This window comes from Loxodonta africana, chromosome 24 (genome assembly GCF_030014295.1).
Source record: "Loxodonta africana isolate mLoxAfr1 chromosome 24, mLoxAfr1.hap2, whole genome shotgun sequence".
NCBI lineage: Eukaryota > Metazoa > Chordata > Mammalia > Proboscidea > Elephantidae > Loxodonta > Loxodonta africana.
Genome location: NC_087365.1, coordinates 24,887,823 through 24,908,893, shown reverse-complemented (window position 1 = coordinate 24,908,893; position 21,071 = coordinate 24,887,823). Strand labels below are relative to the sequence as shown.

The 21,071-nt window shown below is 41.2% G+C and overlaps 1 protein-coding gene across 2 annotated transcripts in view; it reads right to left on the bottom strand.

The window, feature by feature from the left end:
* Positions 1 to 644: 644 nt before the first annotated feature.
* PROKR2 (prokineticin receptor 2) overlaps positions 645 to 21,071 on the bottom strand; it is a 46,213-nt gene continuing 25,786 nt past the window's right edge. For both annotated transcript variants that reach the window (XM_023550034.2, XM_003411596.4), the window contains exon 3: positions 645 to 21,071. This exon is cut by the window's right edge and continues 13,905 nt beyond it. The gene's annotated coding sequence lies outside the window, so the exon portion shown is untranslated.

The following is a 21,071-nucleotide window of genomic DNA, read 5'->3' as shown; positions in this document are numbered from 1 at the left end:
TACAAGTGAGAAATTTGCAGTCTAGTTTGATAAAATTACAGACATCCTTAGCATGTACCAGCTTATAAAGGAGCTTATAGTACTTGTTAAATTCTGTGTCAGTAACAAAATGCAAACAGTATTTTTTTATGATTCATGAAAGGAAAGATGAACTGGATAAGATATAGTCTCCACAGTAATGGCTTTTTGAGCAAAAACATTATTTGATGAGAAAAAGCCAACAGTAACTACGAAGAATTATCTACCTTAATTTGGAAAAGAAACACAAAAGACTTTGGGGTGAGAATATTGAGTTTTCCATAAAAATGCATCCATCGTTGTTCACAGGTCAGCTGTTGCAGTGAGGTGGAAGCAACAATGCTCCATTGATGTAGCTTGTTTTATAAAGATGAACACGAAATTCATTTGCCTGCACAAGATTTCACAGGTTATCTTGTGACAAAGTTCTTGAAAGAGCCTCCAGCTTAAAGATGAGTTACACACTTTTTTACAAGACAAATGTTTCAAATTTGCCAGTCTCTTCTGGGAAGACAGGTGACAACAGAATTGTCAATGACAGTAGAGGGCTCAGACTGGCAGACAGTCTAGAAAAAAACACTGATAGGTAAATCAATAAGATTCACTGATCCGATGGAGAAAGAAGGCATTTTTGAATGTTGGCACAGCCAGGAGTCACTGCAAAGACATTAGGAGCCTTGAGAAGGCCACACAGAGGTGCTAACTCGTGCACTAAATCTTTTCTCAGGGTGGGGTAACATGTGAACAGGTGAGGATTCCATCAAAATTCTGGAAGCCTAACTGTCTCTCCACTCCAGACATATAGGTAAGTTCTGTACTTGGGCCAGCAGCACCTCCTCACTCTCCCAGTTTATGATATACAGTATTATTACAGGTCCCAGTACTTTCAGACATGAACACAGCCTTCTTTGTCCCCTCAGACTCTCCAGGCTAATGCAGCCAGACAAATTCCTGAACTTACTGCTGCAGACAGAACAGGGGCCGGCTCCCAGTTGTTTTTGGATTAAAAGGGACTTGAGAGACCTAACAAGCAACTGCCATGTGTGGTCCTGATGTGGATCTTGGCTTAAACAAACCAACTGCAGAAGACATTTCAGCAAAAATTGGGGAAACTTGAATATAGATTGGGTAATAGATGATATAAAGGAATTATTATTCATTTTGTTATTTGTGATAATGGTGTAGTGGTTAAATAAGAAAAAGTCCTTATTTTCAGAGGTGCACATGAAAGTATTTTGAGGGGAAATATCTTAATGTCTGAAATTTATTAATAACTCTCTAACAAAAGTTTGTTGTTGTTAGTTGTCATCAAATTAATTCTGACTCATGGTGGCCCCATGTATGCAGAGTAGAACTGCTCCATAGGGTTTTCAAGTCTGTGACCTTTTGGAAGCAGATCACCAGGACTGTCTTCTAAGGTGCCTCTGGGTGGGTTTGAGCTGCCAGCCTCTCAGGTCATAGTCAAGTACTTAACCATTTGCACCATCCAGGGACTTGGCAAAAAATTCAGATGAAGCAAATCTGGAAAATGTTAAGAATTGTTAAGTCTAGGTAATGGGTATCATTGTCTTTGAAGAAGTACTACCAGAATGCTCCTTAGAAGCCAGGATGGCAAGACCGCATCTTATATACTTTGGACATGTTGTCAGGAGGGATCAGTCTCTGGAGATGGACATCATGCCTGGTAAAGTACAGGGTCAGCAGAAAAGAGGAAGACCCTCAACGAGATGGTCTGACACAGTGGCTGCAACAATGGGCTCAAGCATAACAACGATTGTGAGCATGGTGCACGACTGGGCAGTGTTTCGTTCTGTGGTACATAGGGTCAATATGAGTTGGAACTGACTCGATGGCACCTAACAACAATGGGTATTATGGGAGATCATTTTCCACCTTTTCTATATGTTTGAAAATGCTTATCATAAAAATATTTATAATAATAGAAAAAACAATCTGCACTGCTGATCTGGCAGAGACTAGAGAAACCCAAAGAGTATGACCCCTGACACCCTTTTAACTTGGTACTGAAGTCACTCCTGAGGTTGACCTTTCAGTGAAAGATTAGACATGTCTATAGGGCCAACAATAACACGTGAGGAATGTGCTTCGCAGCTCAGTCATGCATCTGAGACTAATGAGCTGACCAGCCCAAAACCCAAGATGAGAAGGCAGGAAGGGACAGGAGAACTGGACGAATGGAAATAGAGAACTTGGGGTGGAGAAGTGGAGAGTGTTGACACGTCACAGGGCTGGCAACCAACGTTGCAAAACAATTTGTGTCTTAACTGTTTAACGAGAAACTAATTTACTCTGTAAACTTTCACCTAAATTAAACAAACAAACAAAAATCTGTACCATCAAAGTGAAAATGATGTTTCAGTGGTGAGGGCAAAAATAAATATTTTCTTGGAATAAAATATACTGACAGAACATGTGAAATGTTTCCATGGTTTTATTATTTTATTAATGAAAGAAATATAAGTGGATGTCTTAGTTATCTAGTGCCGCTATAACAGAAATACCACAAATGGGTGGCTTTAACAAACAGAAATTTTCTCACAGTTACGAGGCTAGAAGTTGGAATTCAGGGTGCCAACTCTAAGGGAAAGCTTTCTCTCTCTATCTGCTCTGAAGGAAGGTGCTTGTCTCTTGAGCTTCTGTTCCTGTGTATTTTTCCTGTGGCTTGTCATCTCTCTTCCACCCATCTCTGCTCACTCACTTGCTTGCTTAATTTCTTTTATATCTCGAAAGAGATTGACTCAAGATACTACTTACACTAATCCTTCCTCATTACATACCAAACACAATCCATTCACAAATGGAATTATAACCACAGGCAGAGATTAGGATTTGCAATGTATTTTGGGGGACACAATTCAATCCACAACACTGGGTCATCTATAAACTCTTCTTCTGTGATATTTAAGAAAACTTGGGAATAGAATTGTTGAGCTGTTTGAAGAGCTTCCAAATGAAGTGTATCAGTAGGTTTTGAACCGAAATATTTTGTTAAAAATATGAAAATACGGTACCCTCTGATTAGTCTGCAAGAACATCAGGGAACATGGTGATTTACTAGCCAAGTGTCAACAAGAATCTTTGCATAATGGTGGTGAAAGAGACTGAAAAATAAATATAACAATTTAGGAGAATACGTGCAGCGATGTCCTTACTACTTTTACTTTTTTTTTTAAGCTATGACAATAATCAAAAGCAAGTGTTGAAAGCAACAGCCCTTCAAATCATTGTTTCCCATAGTGTTATGCTAATTAAAAAAAACTAGATTACACTGAATTCAAAATATTAATAGTAAGTGTATTCTAATGCCATCTTTCAGACATGTCTGTCAGTTTGTTGTGCTGTGGCAGCTTGCATGTTGCTGTGATGCTGGAATCTATGCCACCAGAATTTCAAATATCAGCAAGATCACCCATGATGGACAGGTTTCAGTGGAGCTTCCAGACTAAGACAGACTAAGAAGAAAGACCTGGCAGTCTGTATCTGAAAAAATTAGCCAGTGAAAACCTTATGGATAGTAACAGAACCTTGTCTGATACAGTACCAGAGGATGAGCCCCTCAGGTTGGAAGGCACTCAAAATACAACTGGGGAAGGGCTGCCTACTCAAAGTAGAAAGTAGAGTTGACCTTAATGACATGGATGGAGTCAAGATTCTGGGACCTTGATTTGCTGATGTGGCATGACTCAAAATGAGAAGAAAGAGCTGTAAATATCCACTAATAATCAGAACATAAAATGTACGAAGTATAAATCTAGGAAAATTAGAAGTCATCAAAAATGAAATGGAATGCATAAACATTAGTGAGCATAGGCATTAGTGAGCTGAAATGGACTGGTATTGGCCATTTTGATTCAGACAATCATATGGTCTACTGTGCTGGGAATGATAAATTGAAGAGGGATGGACTTGCATTCATTGTCAAAAAGAACATTTCAAGATTGATCCTGAAGTACCACACTGTCAATGACAGGATAATATTCATACTCCTCAAAGAAGACCAGTTAATACGATTATTATTCAAATTTATGCACCAACCTCTAAGGCCAAAGATGAGGAAATTGAAGATTTTTACCAACTTCTGCTGTCTGAAATTGACCAAACATGCAATCAAGATGCATTGATAATTACTGGTGATTGGAATGTGAAAGTTGGAAACGAAGAAGGAACACTAGTTGGAAAATATGGCCTTGGTGATAGAAATGATGCTGGAGATCACATGACAGAATTTTGCAAGTTCGACGACTTCTTCATTGCAAATGCCTTCTTTTCACCAACATAAACGGCAACTATACACATGGACCTTACCAGATGGAATATACAGGAATCGGATTGACTACATCTGTGGAAAAAAAGATGAAAACGCTCAATATCCTCATTCAGAACAAGGCCATGGGCTGATTGAGGAACAGACTGTCAATTGCTCATGTGCAAGTTTAAGTTGAAGCTGAAGAAAATTAGAACAAGTTCACAAGAGCCAAAGTATGAATTTTAGTATATTCCACCTGGATTTAGAGACCATCTCAATAATAGATTCGGCTCATTAAACACTAATGAGTGGGGAAGCGGGGCCAAGACGGCAGAATAGACCGATGCTTCCGGCGAGCCCTCTTACAAGAAAGATCTGAAAAAACAAGTGAAGCGAGTATATTTATGACAAGCTAGGAGCCCTGAACATCAAAGGCATGGTTAGAAAATGAACTGAGGGGCAGGGAGAGGAAGAGACGGTTCAGAAATAGAGAGGAGTTATCGGACCTGAATCACAGGGAGCCCTCAGACACCATTCCCTGAGCCGTGGTGGCGGGCTGGTATACGAGCGTTCGATCACAGTTTCCTCAGGGAGAAGCAGCCAGCCAAACAGCCTAATTACACCTCAGTAACCAGAGAAGAATGGCGCTCTCGGTGAAAGCTAAGTACCTGCGTATATTTTACTGCACCCCCACACCCTCAAGCCAGCTTCAGCGGCTGATTTCCCTGGGCATGAGATAGGCCCCGTTGAGCCCCTAGAGCATCCTCCTGGCCTTGGAGAAGGAATAAATTTGCAACTGGGGGAAAAGATAATTTGCCAGCTCCACTAACCAGGGGAGCTCAGGACAGAAGCGACTCCTGTCCAGGCATAAATGGTCCATGAACTTTGAGTACCTTTCCCCTCTGCATGGACCTGTGTGGGCCTATCTCAGGAGAATAGGCCCTTGTTGGCAGACTACAACTGTTACAGCTGTGCAGTGGAGAGTTGGGTGTTTGATGTTTGACACTGCTTTGCCTATTAAACAGGGTCCTCACCTACCCACATCAGGGGCCTAAGGACTGGTGGCTCCACTCAGATCACCCAGACACCCGTGACAGGGGCCCAAAGATAACTGGTACCTCGCAGTCCTTACAACCAAAAATATTGGGTGCCTATGGTCCATCTGCAGAACCCACCCACTTGTACGCTCTAGGGAACAGGGACACGCTTTCCTCAGAGACACTTGGGGGATGATTCTCAGCCCCCTGCCTTGTTTAGAGCATGACACCCTGCTGCAAACAGATACTGGTACCTACGCCAATCGCCCCTGCCCCTGCCCCTCTAAGACTGTAGGAAAGAGCCTATGCACACTCTTGATGATCAGCTACCTGGACACATAAGCTGAACTCATATAAGAAAAGTGAGTGGACTCCTAAACTGATATACCTGATAACAGCTCTAGCCATGTGGTGACAGGACGTCAGAGCTCCAAAGGTAAAAATAATTAAGCTAGCTCACTGAAGAAATCCATCTGGGCATATTAAAACAAAACAAAGCAAGAAGCTACAACACAGTAAGCAAACATAAAATAAACTAATACAATAACTTATAGATGGCTCGGAGACAACAGTCAATATCAAGTCACATAAAGAAACAGACCATGATCACCTCAACAAGCTCTCGAAACAAAGAATCAAGGGATTTTCTAGATGGAAGTGCCTTCCTGGAATTACTGGAGGCAGAATACAAAAGATTAACATACAGAACCCTTCAAGACATCAGAAAGAAAATCAGGCAATATGCAGAACAAGCCAAGGAACACACAGATAAAGCAGTTGAAGAAATTAAAAACTAATGAGTGAAGACCAGATGAATTGTGGAATGACATCAAGGAGATCAGACATGAAGAAAGCAAGAGGTCATTAAAAAGACAGGAAAGAAAGAAGAGACCAAAATGGATGTCGAAAGAGACTTTGAAACTTGCTCTTGAATATAGAGGAGCTAAAGCATATGGAAGAAATGATGAAGTAAAAGAGCTGAACAGAAGATTTTAAGGGATGGCTCGAGAAGACAAAGTATAATAATGAAGTGTGCAAAAACCTGGAGTTAGAAAACAAAAAGGGAAGAAGACACTTGGCATTTCTCAAGCTGAAAAAACTGTATTGAAAATTCAAGCCTAGAGTTGCAATATTGAAGGATTCTACAGCAAAAATATTAACTGATACATGAAGCAACAAAAGAAGATGGAAGGAATACACAGTCACTCTACCAAGAAGAATTGGTCAACGTTCAGTCATTTCAGGTGGTAGCATATGATCAAGAACTGATGGTACTGAAGGAAGGAAGGAGTCCAAGTTGCACTGAAGACATTGGCATAAATCAAGGCTCCAGGAATTGAGGGAATACCATTTGAGATGTTTCAACAAATGGATGCAGCACTGGAAGTGCTCATTCATCTATGCCAAGAAATTTGGAAGACAGTTACCTGGCTAACTGACTGGAAGAGGTGCATATTTGTGCCCATTTCAAAGAGAGATGATCCTACAGAATGTGGAAATTGTCAAACAATATCATTAATACCACATGCAAGCAAAATTTTGCTGAAGATCTTTCAAAAGTGGTTGCAGCAGTACATTGACAGGGAACTGCCAGAAATTCAAGCCGGATTCAGTAGAGGACGTGGAAAGAGGGATATTATTGCTGATGTCAGATGGATCTTGGCTGAAAGCAAAGAATACCAGAAAGATATTTGCCTGTGTTTCATGGACTGTGCAAAAAGGCATTCGACTGTGTGGATCATAGCAAATTATGGACAACATTGGGAAGAATGTGAACTCCAGAACTCTTAATTGTGCTCCTGAGGAACTTGTACACAGACCAAGAGGCAGTCGTTCAAACAGAACAAGGGGATACTGCGTGTTTTAAAGTCAGGAAAGGTGTGAGTTAGGCTGCATCTTTCAACATACTTATCCAGTCTGTATGCTAAGCAAATAATCCAATCAGCTGGATTATATGAAGAAGAACAGGGCATCAGGATTCGAGGTAGACTCATTAACAACCTGCGATATGCAGATGACACAACCTTGCTTGCTGAAACTGAAGAGAACTTGAAGTACTTATTGATGAGGAGCAAAGACTATAGCCTTCGGTATGGATTACAGCTCAACAGAAAACAAAAATCCTCACAACTGGACCAATAAGTAACATCATGATAAATGGAGAAAAGATTGAAGTTGTCAAGGATTTCATTTTACTTGGATTCACAATCAACACCCATGGAAGCAGCAGTCAAGAAATCAAAAGACACATTGCACTGGGCAAATCTGCTGCAAGAGATCTCTTTAAAGTGTTAAAAAGTAAAGATGTTACTTTCAGGACTGAGGTGTGCCTGACCCAAGCCTTGATATTTTCGGTCACCTCGTATGCGTGGGAAAGCTGGACATTGAATAAGGAAGACCGAAGAAGAATTGATGCCTCAGAATTATGGGGCCGGCGAAGAATATTGATTATACCATGGACTGCCAGAAGGATGAATAAATCTGTCTTGGAAGAAGTACAGCCAAAATACTCCTTAGAAGTAAGGATGGCAAGACATAGTCTCATGTACTTTGGACATGTTATCAGGAGGGACCAATCCCTGGAGAAGGATAGCATGCTTGGTAAAGTAGAGGGTCAGCAAAAAAGAGGAAGACCCTCCACGAGAAGAATTGACACTGTGGCTACAACAATGTGCTGAAGTATAACAACAATTGTGAGGATGGTGCAAGACTGGACGGTGTTTCATTCTGTTTTACATGGGGTTGCTACGAGTTGGAGCTGACTCAATGGCGCCTGTCTAACAACAACAATGCTATCTTAATGAGAACTCTTCATTATAATAAACTATTGACCTATGCCTGATAAATTTATCATATGTTTATTTTCTATTTAATCCATCCTTTAAAAATGTTCTTTTTGTGTACGGTTGGTAATGTACATGTATATAATATATACATAAATACTGAGATTGTGGCTCAAGATTTTTTCATTGATGGGGTAAGCTATATAACAAATTTGGGATCATTGTTGTAAGAGTTAGGAGTTTCTTCACACTCAGAGACACTGGAGAATCCTGTTCAGTTTCTCCCAGAAATTCTGAAGCAGTTTTAAGAGAAAAAGTAGTGGTAGAAAGGGGGTGAGATAGAGAAGATGGGAGCAGGGGAGAAGCTGGGGAGAAAAGAAAAAGACTTTTGTTTTCATATTATTTTCAAATTATTCCAGTTATCAACAACACCACAATAGCACTTTCTTTTTAGAATGGGAAATTCTATATCTGCACAGTCTGATAAAGTAGCCACTGGCCACATGCGGTTAATGAGCAGCTGAAATATGACTAGTGTGGCTGAGGAAATGAATTTTAGATGTTATTTAATTTAAATTAGTTCTAATTTAAATTTAAGTAGCTACATGTGACTAATGGTTACTGTATAGGACAGTTTAGGTCTAGAAGGAAACCACAGGCAAACGTGTAAAATGTCTGGTGACTGAAGGAAAAATATGAAATGTGTAAACCTAGCCCTGGAGAACTGCACATGTGTCAACATGAAGAAATAAGTTGGTCCAGGTGACACAAAGTTGGCATGATGTGAACAAGGTAGGCAGCCAAGTTATACCAATGGTCTTAATTTTTTTTTTCTACCTTGACAGGAGATTTACAATTTTTATTTTGTTACAGAATGGAAATATGACAGGTTTTACAGTTTACTTACCTACAAAAGATATATAAGCAATATACTTTTTGTCAGTTTTATCATATTTCATGATTTCAAATTATTTTTCCTATGGGAAGTAGCAGGTTGGTTGGAAGATGCACCACTTATTCCTTTACTTGTTCTCTAGGTTTATTTCAGCAGTGCAACCTGGGAAGTTTCAGTCTCTTTCTTCTCAGGGCTGTACACTGCCACTTGATAGCCACTTTTCTCTTCTCTTTTGCTGATGCCCTTCCTCCAAAAAGTATCTCCTCAAATACTGACATAAAATTCCTTTAACAGCAGGCAAAGTCTTATGTTCCCCCAACTAGACATAAAAGGCTTATGACAGAAATACTAGCTGATGTAGTATAAGAAACTCACTCATACTAAGGAAAAACATCAACCAGTGATTTGAGGGGAACCTCAGCTCCTTTTGTTTTGACAGTTTGGGAGAGGATGATTGAGGAAGGGAAGTCATTGGTTCCATAAAGATGGGTGCAGATGATAAAAATTTTCTGGAAAGAATATTATGGGGATATAGGAAAACCAAAATTTTATCACTTTGAATGTTTCATCATCACTTTGCCTTGGGCCAACTGGAAATGGCAAGTTGAAATCAGTGGCTGGAGTGTTTGAAACTGGAGGCTGTGGAATTGAAGCCCTGGTTACACAGTCGTTAAGACCAAAAGGTCAGCAGTTCGAATCCACAGACACTCCTTTGAAACTATGGGGCAGTTTTATTCTACCCTATAAGGTCGCTGTGAGTTGGAATCAACTCGAAGGCAACAGGGTTTTTTGTTGCTATTGTTGTTATCAGTGGTGATTTGTCTGCACAGAGACATTGTAAATTTCAGGAGGACAGGGACTGATCACGAAGTACTTCCCATCACGAAGTACTTCCCACACTCTCCATGTGCAGGCACATGGAAAACAAGAGTCTGTTGAATAAGTGAAAGAACGTAGGTTTTGAAAACCCATCTAAAGTCTGGAGCACTGCCTAAGCTATGAGCATATCTTTTCCCTTTGAGCAAGTAGATGAGAAAATTAACTAGTTTTCCTCCCACCCTTTGGTCTCACTAATGAGAACTTAGACTGAGGAGCTCTTGTTGAAGTCCTATAGAAGCAACCACTGCTAACAGAAACCAGTGCCAGTGTTAACGAGATGAGCACATTGCAAATTAAGATAAAGAGCCTTTTCATGTGAACTCATAATTTTCACTTATATATGCAAGGCTTATTCTGTGAAAAAGGATAAAAAATATTGAATGATATTGAGAAATATCTAAGCAAATGGAGAGAAATACCATGTTTACGATTGGAAGACTCAATGCCATTAAGATGTCAATTTTCCCAAAACTGAGTGGTAAATTTAATGAAATTTCATTAAAAAATTCTAATGAGGTTATTCTGGAACCTGGCAAGCTGATTAGAGAATTTATATGAAAGAGTAAAGAGCCAAGAATAGCCGAGACCCTGCAAGGTGTATGTGGGGGTGGAGAGTTGGGAAATCTCTATTTGATTTTAAGATTTATTAAAAGGTTGCAATCATTAAGGCAGTATAGTATTGGCACAAGGGTAGACAATTAGACTGATGGCACACAGATAGGCCAGAAACAGAAACATAGGGTTGTGGAAACTTAATACATGGCAGAGAGGCCATTGCAAAGAGGAGGAATAGATGGACCAGTCAATAAATGGTCCTGTGACCTCATAAAAGACCTTGTGCTCCATGCTTTCATTTCCATCCGCCCGTCGTTCCAGATGGTCATTGTTTTTTCCTCTTTCTGTCTCTCCCACAAAACTTGCCAGTGTTGAGAGTATCTTTTTCTTCCCTTTTGCATCACCCAACAGAGTGTCCAGCACAGAGTAGAACCTTCCCAAGATTCAGTTCCATCTTTTGTGAAAATTTTATATCTACTTCATAGGGTCACTGTGAGAATTAAAAGACGTCATTTAAGTGAATCGGCTAGGTCTGTGCTTACCGTAGAGTATGCACCCAAAAACGGCCATAGTTAGTGTTTACTTAGGAACTCTAATGTGCCAGACGCCATGCTAAACTCTTCGTAGGAATCATCCCAATTTAATCCTTGCAGCAAACCCAGGAAGCACAGGGCAGCTGAGGCACCGAGAGGTTAGGCACTCTGTCCAAGGCCATATTCTAGAAGGTGGAAATTGAGGCTTTAAACCTAAGCAGCCTGGTTTCCATTAACTGGTACATTATACAATGCTTCATAATGATGCCTTCAAACCCATTGCCATCAAGTCGATTCCAACTCACAGTGACTCTATAGATGGGGTAGAACTGCCCCAAAGGGTTTCCAAAGCTGTGATATTTACAGAAGCAGACTGCAACATCTTTCTCCTGCTGAGCAGCTGGTGGGTGTGAACTGCCCACCTTTCAGGTGTTAACCATTGCACTACCAGGGCTCCTTTTTACACTGACCTCATGTGGGGTTTATTCCAGGGATACAAGGCTGGTTCGTTTGACATTAAAAAAAAATCAATCCATATTAACAGGCTGAAGAAGCACCTCCTCCCACTCTTAACTTGTTAATAACGTTCTATAGCAAAAATAGTCTATAGACAATGTTAACAGATAAATGATCGATTTGAAAAAAATAGTATAGATGACAGAGTTGATATCTTTAATATTCAAAGAGATCTTACAAATCCACAAGGAAGAAACCAATCACGTAACAGGAAAACAAAGTGAAAAACAAACCATGGCTAAGAGTTGATGAGATGATTCACAGAAAAGCAAATTCAAAGGTTCCACCTGTATATGAGAAGACACTCAAACTCACCGGCAGCCAGGGAAATGCACATTATAGTAATATAGTATCACTTTATACCCTTCAAACTGTTCAAAAAATAAAAAATTGCTGGCAGGGATGTGAGGGCAAAAAGCACTTTCACTCACTACTGTGGAAATGTGAATTATAAACAGCTTGATTGGGAAGCAATCTGGCAGCTTCTATTACAATTAAACATGCATATAACCTTTAAAAATTTATGTGCTTTACTGTATGTAAGTTATACTAGCATAAAAAGCAAGCAAGAAAAAAAAATACGTCTACCCTAGCCTTTTAATACCCTCCTGGAAATCTGTTCCATGAAACAAAACCACCAGGCCATATATAACAGCTCTGGTAACCAGTTGCCATGGACTCGGTTCCAACTCATGGCGACCCCATGTGTCTCAGAGTAGAACTGTGCTCCATAGGATTTTCGATGGCCAATTTTTAGGAAATGTCTCACCAGGACTTTTTTCTGAGGTACATCTGGGTAGTCTTGAACCTCCAACCTTTCGGTTAACAGCTGAGTGCATTAACTGTTTGCAATACCCAGGGACTCCTAAGGACTTTGGTATAGTGTTTATTATAACATTGTTTGCTGTGTGGAAAGAAATGGGGAGTAAAGAAAATGCCCACAAATGGAGGGATGTTTGAATATGGTACAACCACACCATGGAATGCCATGTAGCCATTAAAAAGACGACTAGAGGTCTCAACCCATCTGGACAAAAGGAGAATGAAGAACACCAAAGACACAAGGTAATTATGAGCCCAAGAGGCAGAAAGGGCTGCATAAAGCAGAGACTACATCAGCCTGAGACCAGAAGAACCAGATGGTGCCCGGCTACAACTAATGACTGCCCTGACAGGGAATACAACAGAGAACTCCTGACGGAGCAAGACAGAAGTGGGATGCAGACCCCAAATTCTTGTAAAAAGACCAGACTTAATGGTCTGACTGAGACTAGAAGGACCTGGAGGTCATGGTGCCCAGACCTTCTGTTAGCCCAAGACAGGAACCATTCCCAAAGCCAACTCTTCACACAGGGATTGGACTGGACTATGGGATAGACAACGATACTGGTGAAGAATGAGCTTTTTGGATCAAGTAGACACAAGAGACTATGTTGGCATCTCCTGTCTGAAGGGGTGATGAGAGGGTGGAGGGAGTCAGAAGCTGGCCGAATGGACAACGAAGGAGAGTGGAGGGAAGGAGTGTGCTGTTTCATTAGGGGGGAGAGCAATTAGGAGTATATAGCAAGGTGTTTATAAATTTTTGTTTGAGAGTCCGGCTTGATTTGTAAGCTTTTACTTAAAACACAGTAAAAAAAAACCCAGTGCTGTCAAGTCGATTCCGACTCATAGACACCCTAAAGGACAGAGTAGAACTGCCCCATAGAGTTTCTAAGGAGCGTCACAATAAAAATTAAAAAAAAGAAAAAGACTACAAGAGTGATACAGATGACTTTGAGGTATTTTCCCAAGGAATTCTTGAGTGAAAAGGTCTGTGTAGAAAAGCATGTTCAATGCAATACCATTTTTGTAAAATAACTACCAAAGAGCCCTGTATATATGTATACGTTTGTATATGCATATCTATATATATTTTTTTGTTTTGTCATAGGCTTTATTTGTAAAGTTGAGAGGGTTATTAAGTCCAACCCCCTAGAGAGAACTGAAGAGTTATCTGGACTTGCTCCCATTTTTGCATCATGTTCATAAACACACCCACCTCCATTTAGGGAGCTGGTGAACCCGCCATTTTGGCAGCAAGATAAACTCTCCAGGCTTTCAGGATTCATAAGTTAGAGAAACTTCCTTGGCAGCACTTGAGTATCTGTGTTAATCCCGCCCGCTTTTTTTGTGGGTAAAATCAGGCAGTTTCAGTGACTTAACGTCACCCACAAACAGCAGAAGGTTCTGGGATAGAATTGTGTTGCTAAATTGTCCGCCTGGCACTCTCTCCCTGGGCATCTGTTTGCACTGTCTCTTTGAGGAGCTACCCTCTTCCCCGCCCCACCTGAAATATACTGAGTTTCTACTTAAAGTTTTCAAATGTTTTGGAATGTTCTGGGGGTAATAATAGAACACTTGTATCTAAAGTCTGTTGAGTCTGGCACATGGTAAACTTTCTATAAACGTTGATCTCTGAATGGCATCTGGAGGAGGAGATGATAGAGAGGAGGAAGGAGGAGAATGGAGCCAGAAGGTGGTTCCAGCTGCGGTGGAAAGAGGAGATGCTCTCCTGTCCCTTCCCACACACCCCACAGGCTATAGATGCTGTTGGCTACATTTTATTCTTACAGGGAGGCCTGAGAACAAAGGCCAACTTCCTCCTCACCTTACTGTCAAAAAACATTTAAAAAATTTTAAATTTACTATGAAAATATACACATTAAATGCGCAAATCTTAAATGTACAATAAAAAGAATTTTTACATACACATACATCCATGTACCCTCCACCTATGTAAAAATATGTCATCGTTAGGTACTGTTGAGTTGACTTCGACTCGTGGCAACTTTTTGCATAACAGAATAAAACATTGACAAGTTCTGCACCATCCTCACATTTGTTGCTATGTTTAAGCCCATTGTTGCAGCCACTGTGAATTTCCTCAATACCCCTAGAAGGTTCCTTTATGTTCCTTCCCAGTTAATACTATCCCTATCTTCCAGAAGTAACTGCTATTCTGCTCTCTGTCACTAGAGATTAGTTTGCCTATTCTAGAAATTCCTATCAATGGAAGCACAAAGTATGTATTCTGTTGTGTACAGCTTTTTTTTTTGCTGGACACTTTATCTGGGAGATATATTGTTGAGTCTGTTAGTAATTTGCTCTTCTTTATTGATGTATACTTGTTATGGATTGAATTGTGTACCCCCAAAATATGTGTTGTGAATTCTAACCTCTGTGCCTGTGGTTATAATCCTATTTAGGAATGAGTTGCATTTGTCATGTTAATGAGGCAGGATTAGAGTAGGGTTCATCTTGAATCAATATCTTTTGAGATATAAGAGATTGAACAAGCAAGCAAGAAGCAGAGATGGAGTAAGATAGATGCCAAGACACATAGAGGTCTCCAAGGAACCAGCAAGCAGAAGCTGAAGAGGCAAGGACCTTCCTCCAGTGTGGACAGAGATAGGTTTTCCCTAGAGCCAGTGCCCTGAATTTGGACTTCTAGCCTCCTAAATTGTGAAAAAAATTAATTTCTCTTTGTTAAAGTCACCCATTCGTGGTATTTCTGTTATAGCAGCAAACAATACTACCCCATTATATGGATAAAAAAAAAAATGTATACCCCCCTTTATTTACTCATTCATCTATTAACGGACATTTGGGCTGTTCCCATTTGTGCCTATTTTGCATAAGGCTACTGTGAACGTTTGTGTATGTGTCATTTGGTAGATACAAGGGGGCTCATTTCTCTTGGGTAAATACTGAGGAGAGAAATTGCAAGGCCACAGGGTAGAAGTATGTTTAGTTTTGGTAGATTCTGTCAGTCTTCCAAAGAGGTTGTGCCAATTCATACTCCCATGTAGGAGGGCTCTGGCTGCTGTACAGCCTCATGATTCAGCCTTGGTGTTGTCAGTCTTTAATTTTAGCCATTCTGGTGGGAGCGGAGAGGTATCTCACTGGGGGTTTAATTTGCTTCCCCTGCATCTTAGGAAACATCTTAAGATAGAATGTCTTTGAATGGTCAGACTTCTACATTTTCTTTGATCTTTTCTGCCCAGATAATTGGTTTTGAATAACTCTTTGAGCCAGTCTCCAGGACTGTGCCCCCTGCAATTCAGAATCCAGGAAGATATGCAAATTTAGGACTTTCAGAGTTGTGCATGCAGCAAGAAGATATTGAATGTGCAGATACTGAGAGTGATAAAATGGCTGCAGGTCTCCAGGGTAGCAGAGGATTGGGGACTCGCAGCATATAGGACAGATGTGATGGCTATAAGCTGGCACTCTTGATAATGTATCTTCCACCTTTCCTGACTTTAAACCATGCAGTATCCCTTGTTCTGTTTGAATGACTGCTTCTTGGTCTATGTACAGGTTCTACATGAGCACAATTAAGTATACTGGAATTCCCAGTCTTCGCAACGTTATCCATAATTTGTTATGATTCACACAATCAAATGCCTTTGCATAGTCCATAAAACACAGGTAAACATATTTCTGGTATTCTCTGCTTTCAGCCAAAATCCATCTGACATCAGCAATGATGTCCCTTGTTCCAAGTCCTCTTCTGAATCCACTTTGAAGTTCTGGCAATTCCCCAACGATGTACTGCTGCAATGGCTTTTGAATGATCTTCAGCAAAATTTTGCTTGTGGGTGATATTAATGATATTGTTTGATAATTCCCTCATTCTGTTGGATCACCTTTCTTTGGGATGGGCACAAATATGGATCTCTTCCAGTTGGTCGGCCAGGTAGCTGTCTTCCAAATTTCTTGATGTAGATGAGTGAGCACCTCCAGCACTTGAATCCATTTGTTGAAACACCTTGATCCGTATTCCATCAATTCCTGGGGCCTTGTTTTTTCCCATTCCCTTCAGTGCAGCTTGGACTTCTTCCTTCAGTACTATTGGTTCTTGATCATATACTACCTCCTGAAATGGCTGAACATTGGCCAATTCCTTTTGTTACAGTGGCTCTGTGTATTCCTTCCATCTTCCTTTGATGCTTCCTGCACTGTTCAATATTTTCCCTGTAGAGTCCTTCAATATTGCATTTTGAAACACCTTCAGCTTCCGACATCACAGCAACATGCAAGCCACCACAATACAAAAACTGACAAATGCGTGGGGTTCCCAACCTTTGAGGTGGGAATGATGAGCTAGTAAGATGGAGGAACTGTTAGGAAGGAAGTTGAGAATTTATAGAATGGGGGCTTAGAAACTCAGAGAACTGGAATAATCCATCTGTGGAGAGAGGTTTAGCTATATGAAGGGCCCAAAAAGCTACATATGAGACCCAGTCTCATCTAGGTACATCACAGAGACAATTTTCAAGAGACTGTTCTCTAACAAATTTACCCCTAATTAATTAGCTTCATTAGTTTTCTTAAAGGAACAGAAAACATGTCAAGATAGTACAAAGCAATGAACACACTGAAGCTCCTAAAACTGTAATGTGCACGTCAATCACTCGGAGATCTTGTTAAAATTCAGCTTCTGATTCTCCAGGTCGGGGGTGAGACCTGAGACTCTGCATTTCTAACAAGCTCCCAGGTGATGCCAATGCTGCTGGTCTAGGGATCACACTTTGAGTGACAGGGGTTTAAAGTTTAGACTCTAAATCATTATGCATGGCTTGATTTTTTTTTTTTTCCCTTAAGGAAGAGCCATCTAGGGGGACTTCTCAGATCAAAGTGTTCTCATTCTCCCTTTTGCTGCTTGCATTTTGGCTAATAATGCTCTTATAGGCCTGATCATATTTAATCATGGTTGGTTGTTAAAGGCTGATTTCCTCATCACACTGTCAGTTCATTGTTTATAGGTACCATACCTTATTAAATTTTATACTCTAGCACCCAGTTTTTTGTAGATATTTAATGAAGACCTGTGGGGCAATAAGTGACTAGTTAAACAAGTTATGGTGGATTCATATACCAGAATATTATGCTGCATTTGAAAAAAAAAAATGTGGTAGATCTATACATACTACTACCAGAAGAGGATCTCCTTGCTCAGCCTGGGCGTAGCATGGAAGAACTTCCTGGAAGTCAAGTGTTCAAGGATGAGTTGCAAAGAAAATAAGAGAGACTGTGTTTTAGTTATCTAGTGCTGCTAGAACAGAAATACCACAAGTGGATGGTTTTAACAAAGAGAAGTTTATTTTCTCACGGTAAAGAAGGCTATAAGTCCAAATTCAGGGTGTCAGCTCCAGGGGAAGGCTTTCTCTCTCTGTTGACCTTCTCATCAATCTTCCCCTAGACTAGGAGCTTCTCTTCACAGGGACCCCAGGTCCAAAGGACACGGTTTGCTCCCATCACTGCTTTCTTAGGGTTACGAGGTCCCCCTGTCTCTCTGCTCGCCTCTCTCTTTTATATCTCAGAAGAGATTGCCTTAAGACACAATCCAATCTTGTAGATTGAGTCCTGCCTCAGTAACACAGCTGCTGCCCATCTTCCCTCATTAACATCATAGAGGCAGGATTTACAACATATAGGAAAACCACACAATACCGGGAATCATGGCCCAACCAAATTGATACATGCAGTTTTGGGGGAAATAATTCAATCCATGACACACCGCATGCAAGGGTCATCCCTGGAAAGGCAGCAGGAGCAAAGCCTACTCCATGAGCTTTGTGGTGAAGATGGGGCACCATGTGCGGGAAACAGCAGGAGAATCCTCTAGTGGGGCAACAGAGCAGTGAGCACAAGACACCAGAGCAAACAGGACAGAGCAGAGAGACTGGGTGTGGGAAGTCACGTGGAGTCACCCGGGAGACCCCTCTGTGCCCACATCCCCTTGTGCTCCCCACACCTCCGTGCACCCCACACTGTACTATGTTCACCCTTCTGTCTGACTGACCCTCTGTAGATAGTGATCTAGAAATTTCCATCAGGCTTTGAAAAAAATCTTATGTTGGTGGAAGAATGACTGCTTCTTCATTTTCAACTTTCTTATTTATGTTTGTAATGGGCACCATGTTTCAAGACCACTGAGCTCAGGAGTGCTTTTGGAAAGTAAATTTAGTCATCTTGAGCCTTTGCAGCAGACACTATCGATGCCCACACATGTCCCCTCAGCACTCATTGTTCCAGTACCAGTTAATCTTACAGCTTCCTACTGCATCCTGAGGGCTTTCTCTGTCTGCTCCTGACTGGTGAAGCAGGTTGGAAGGACCACGGAGTTGACCCACGAGCAGACTTAACCAATGTCTGACCCAGCTTCCTGGTCTCCAGTGGTGGTGGGTGGAAACTCCAAGGGCTGCTCTGCACAGTCTCCTAGACATCCTGTCCCCACAGTTTGAGTCCTGGTTGCCCACAGCAGTAATGGGCTCATCAACACACCTTTTATAGGCTGCCGTTCCTTCTCTGTCTCACCTCTCCATCCTGTTACCACTGTTTCTTGGCATCATCTCTTTGTCTTGGGATCTGTTTCTGGGGTAACCCAAACCAAGACAGCGCGTCTTTCCAACTGAATACAAAAAACTTAATCTATTCCTTTCCAGGCAAATGTAGTTACTTCCAGATTTTTTAGTCATTTAAGATTTAAACTCAGTTAATTTAGGATTTTTCTCCTCCCTGTAGCTCTCCCAATGATCACATCTACATTCCTGGGGTTGGCAGGGAGTGGGGGTGACAGGAAAGTACTTTTGTCACAGACTTGCCCAAGGCAGTGAGGGCAGGATGTCCACCTGTCAGGCTGGGCACAGGCCACAGGTACCATGGAGGGAAAGAGGGCAGGGGAGACCTTGTTTAGATCTTAGAATCACTGTCCCACCGTATGCATACATAAGGAGTGACTTCCTTTTAGGTAACAAGTCCGTGCATAGGGTAAGGGCCTGAAAAGAACACAAGCAACCTGGTTCAAATAAACATCCTTAGAGTGGAATTTTGGGTTAAACCTCTGGCCTGTTTTTGGAAACAGAGCTGATTTCCATCACGGGAATTTCCTAGGAGCTCTTTTTACAAGTTGGCATCGAAAGCTTCCCTTTCTAGCCTCTATCTCCTGCCATGTAACCCCTTTTGTGGTTGAAAGGGCTGGACGCATTGGAGCACTGGTGGTGAGAAGTTTCCCAAAGACACATCAGATGAAAACATGAAGTGCAGTGTTCAGACTGTGAAAACTTACTTTCCTTCCAGGCAGAATTCACAGGTGAGAGTCTGTAGGTGAAATGGAATCATCCTGTGGGTGTCCTTCTGTGACTGACTTCTTTTAGTCAGTGTTGATTTGGAGGTCTGTCCAGATTGGGTTATATAGCTGAGGTCCGATCATTTTCCAGTAGTATAGTATTCAAAGTAAGAATGTAATCACAATTTTAAAAATCCCTGCTATATGGCATTCCATTTTATGAATTTAATCACAATGCATTTATCTATTCTCTGTGAGTGGATATTTAGGTTATACACAGTTTTTTTTTTTTTTCCTTTTTGCTATTAGGAACAATCTTGGTTTGAATATTCTATTTATGCCTCATAGTGCACATATAGGAGCAGTGGTTAGGGGCTATGGCTGTTAACCTAAAGGTCGGCAATTCAAATCCACCAGCTGCTCCTTGGAAACCCTGTGGGGTAGTTCTACTCTCCTGTAGGGTTGCTATGAGTTGGAATTGACTATACGATAATGGGTTTTTTTTTTTTTTTTTGGTGCCCATATATAGGAGGAATGGAATTGCTATCTATCTATAATGTATTAATGTGGTCATTGATTACACTGTTCTGTTTTTAAAGTCCAATATTACTGATGGTTCAGTCTGATCTTTGAACCAGATTCCCACCCTCAACCAGGTCTTTCGTAAGTCAGGTCTCCTGCTGCCACACTCAATAATGTGGTAAATGAATAAACAGATGAATGAGTGAATGAATGAATGAATGAATAGATGGATGAACTTTAACAGGATGTTAAAGGGGCTTTTCCTGATGTCATGGAATTTTGGTGAAGGCTTAAAAATTCACCCGTTGTGGTTGCGTAGATTAGGACAGATCAGAACTGCCCCATAGCGTGTCCAAGGAGTGCCTAGTGGATTCGAACTGCTGAACTTTTTGGTTAGCAGCTGTAGCATTTAACCACTACACCACCAGGGTTTCCTTAGTAGGTAAAAGACCTCCACAGCCAAGGAAGGACCACAGCAACACTAGTTAAGTCAGTGGCTACTTCCCTATTTCTCCTGCTTTGCCCCAGGGGAGGGAGGAAATAAAGGAAGGGCAGAATCCCTCACAGCGCCCTTCTGCATGCAAGGCCTCTAGCCACGGTTTAGGTTTGAGCTGGAATGAGAATCAATGCTTTGAATTACATACGAGGTTGGAATTTTGATGGGGTTGCCATATTTAAGACATATTCTAAAACACTACTTGTTGTTCATCTGAACTTCCAGTTTAACTGAGCATTCTGTATTTTAATTTGTAAATCTGGCAACCCTATTTGGGAAGGGTTCCCTGTCCCACAGAAGAAAGGCCACAAGACTTATCTCCTGGGCTTTCAAGAGGCCTGTCTTTCCACCAATCTTCTTGTAGCCCTGGCAGGCAGGGCCTGTTGGACCCTGCTGTCGACTCTCCTGAGCTAGCCCTATGGAGGGGCAGGAGCGTGGACGCCCACGTGAAAGCCTT